Below are 3,181 nucleotides of genomic sequence, written 5' to 3'. Positions count from 1 at the left end.
CCTATGCTTTTGGATCCAAAATATCAGCATAAATGAAAATGAAGTAAAACGTATTAGGAACAAATAAACAATGTTATTTCCAATAAAAGTTCTACATTTAAAATTCCTCTTATTGCCTTGGGCTCTTCACACTGTCTGGTATATTTTGAAACATTATACCCTGGAAGGTGATTTTATAATGCAAGTTTATTATTTTTCCTACCATGATTAAGCAATAGAAAGTGGAACATTTCATCTTATTGCTTGTTGCTTAGAATAAAATACTTCTAAACTTCCACTACTGTGTTCCATAGTGCTGAAAGTATATATAGAACAAAATATTGTCTACCTTGTCCTTGTCTTTACTATATTAATCCCAGTTATTTTATATTTGTATTTGTAAAGAGAAAAAAGAAGTTTACTGACTTTAGGATTAAACACTTAAAATATATTTGTTCTTTCAATTTACAGCAAATGCTTTATAAAAAGAGAGCATCAGTCTTCATTAATTAAAAAGATTTTTTTAAAGTATAGCACTTTTTATTCTAGAGATTTCCTGTATTATATAGGTAAATTATTATATTATTTTTGTGATTGCTGTAGAGTTTAGAATGTACGTCAACCTTGAAATATAATTTCATGTATAGTGTAAGAACCCTACAATAGTATTTATTCTTTCATTCCCTCCCTCTTAATGCTATATGCTGTTTTTGTCATAATTTTACATCTATATATGTCAAAACTACACAATGCACTGTTAATTCTTCTGCATTATCTTTTAAAGCAACTAAAACTATGAAAAAAAGCTACTGTAAATTACCATTATTTTTACCCTTTCCACTCCACTATTTCTCTAGGTAGGTCTCAATTTCCATCCAATATCATATTTCTCTGTCTAAATAACTTTCTATAACATTCCTTTTAACACAGGCCTGATGGTCATAAGTTCTCTCAGCTTTTGATTCCCTGAAAAAGTCTCTATTTTGCATTCACTTTTTTAACGATATTTTTGCTGAGTATCAAAGTCTGTGATGAGAGATTTTTCTATCATTACTTTGAAGAAGAGTGAAGATGCCATTCCATATTCTTCTAGGCTGCATAGTTTCTAATGAAAAGAGCGGTGACATTATTATCTTTGTTCCTCTATATGTAATGTACTTTTTTATTTGTTTTTTCTGTTTGCTTTCCAGATTTTTCTTTTTCTTTTTTTTTACATCTTTATTGGAGTATAATTGCTTTCCAATGGTGTGTTAGTTTCTGCTTTATAACAAAGTGAATCAGTTATACATATACATATGTTCCTATATCTCTTCCCTCTTGTGTCTCCCTCCCTCCCACCCTCCCTATCCCAGCCCTCTAGGTGGTCACAAAGCACCGAGCTAATCTCCCTATGCTATGTGGCTGCTTCCCACTAGCTATTTTACGTTTGGTAGTGTATATGTCCATGCCACTCTCTCGCTGTGTCACAGCTTACCCTTCCCTCTCCCCATATCCTCAAGTCCATTCTCTAGTAGGTCTGTGTCTTTATTCCTGTCTTACCCCTAGGTTCTTCAGGACATTTTTTTTTTTAATTCCATATATATGTGTTAGCATACGGTATTTATCTTTCTCTTTCTGACTTACTTCACTCTGTATGACAGACTGTAGGTCCATCCACCTCATTACAAATAGCTCAATTTCATTTCTTTTTATGGCTGAGTAATATTCCATTGCATATATGTGCCACATCTTCTTTATCCATTCAGCCAATGATGGACACTTAGGTTGTTGCCATCTCCTGGGTATTGTAAATAGAGCTGCAATGAACATTTTGGTACATTACTCTTTTTGAATTATGGTTTTCTCAGGGTATATTCCCGGTAGTGGGATTGCTGCATCATGTGGTAGTTCTATTTGTAGTTTTTTAAGAAACATCCATACTGATCTCCATAGTGGCTGTACCAATTCACATTCCCACCAGCAGTGCAAGAGTGTTCCCTTTTCTTCACACCATCTCCAGCATTTATTTTTTCTAGATCTTTTGATGGTGGCCATTCTGACTGGTATGAGATGATATCTCATTGTAGTTTTGATTTGCATTTCTCTAATGATTAATGATGCTGAGCATTCTTTCATGTGTTTGTTGGCAGTCTGTATATCTTCTTTGGAGAAATGTCTGTTTAGGTCTTCTGCCCATTTTTGGATTGGGTTGTTTGTTTGTTATTGAGCTGCATGAGCTGCTTGTAAATATTGGAGATTAATCCTTTGTCAGTTGCTTCATTTGCAAATACTTTCTGAGGGTTGTCTTTTGGTCTTGTTTATGGTTTCCTTTGCTGTGCAAAAGCTTTGAAGTTTCATTAGGTCCCATTTGTTTATTTTTGTTTTTATTTCCATTTCTCTAGGAGGTGGGTCAAAAAGAATCTTGCAGTGATTTATGTCATAGAGTGTTCTACCTATGCTTTCCTCTAAGAGTTTGATAGTTTCTGGCCTTACATTTAGGTCTTTAATCCATTTTGAGCTTATTTTTGTGTATGATGTTAGAGAGTGATCTATTCTCATACTTTTATATGTACCTGTCCAGTTTTCCCAGCACCACTTATTGAAGAGGCTGTCCTTTCTCCACTGTACATTCCTACCTCCTTTATCAAAGATAAGGTGACCATATGTGCGTGGGTTTATCTCTGGCCTTTCTATCCTGTTCCATTGATCTATCTTTCTGTTTTTGTGCCAGTACCATACTGTCTTGATTACTGTAGCTTTGTAGTATAGTCTGAAGTCAGGGAGCCTGTTTTCTCCAGCTCCGTTTTTCGTTCTCAAGATTGCTTTGGCTATTCGGGGTCTTTTGTCTTTCTGTACAAATTGTGAAATTTTTTGTTCTAGTTCTGTGAAAAATACCAGTGGTAGTTTGACAGGGATTGCATTGAATCTGTAGATTGCTTTGGGTAATAGAGTCATTTTCACAATGTTGATTCTTCCAATCCAAGAACATGGTATATCTCTCCATCTATTTGTATCATCTTTAATTTCTTTCATCAGTGTCTTATAATTTTCTGCATACAGGTCTTTTGTCTCCTTAGGTAGGTTTATTCCTAGATATTTTATTCTTTTTGTTGCAATGGTAAATGGGAGTGTTTTCTTGATTTTACTTTCAGATTTTTCATCATTAGTGTATAGGAATGCCAGAGATTTCTCTGCATTAATTTTGTATCCTGCTACTTTACCA

The sequence above is a fragment of the Globicephala melas genome, chromosome 2 (genome assembly GCF_963455315.2).
Source record: "Globicephala melas chromosome 2, mGloMel1.2, whole genome shotgun sequence".
Taxonomy (NCBI): Eukaryota; Metazoa; Chordata; class Mammalia; order Artiodactyla; family Delphinidae; genus Globicephala; species Globicephala melas.
This window is presented reverse-complemented; position numbering follows the sequence as displayed.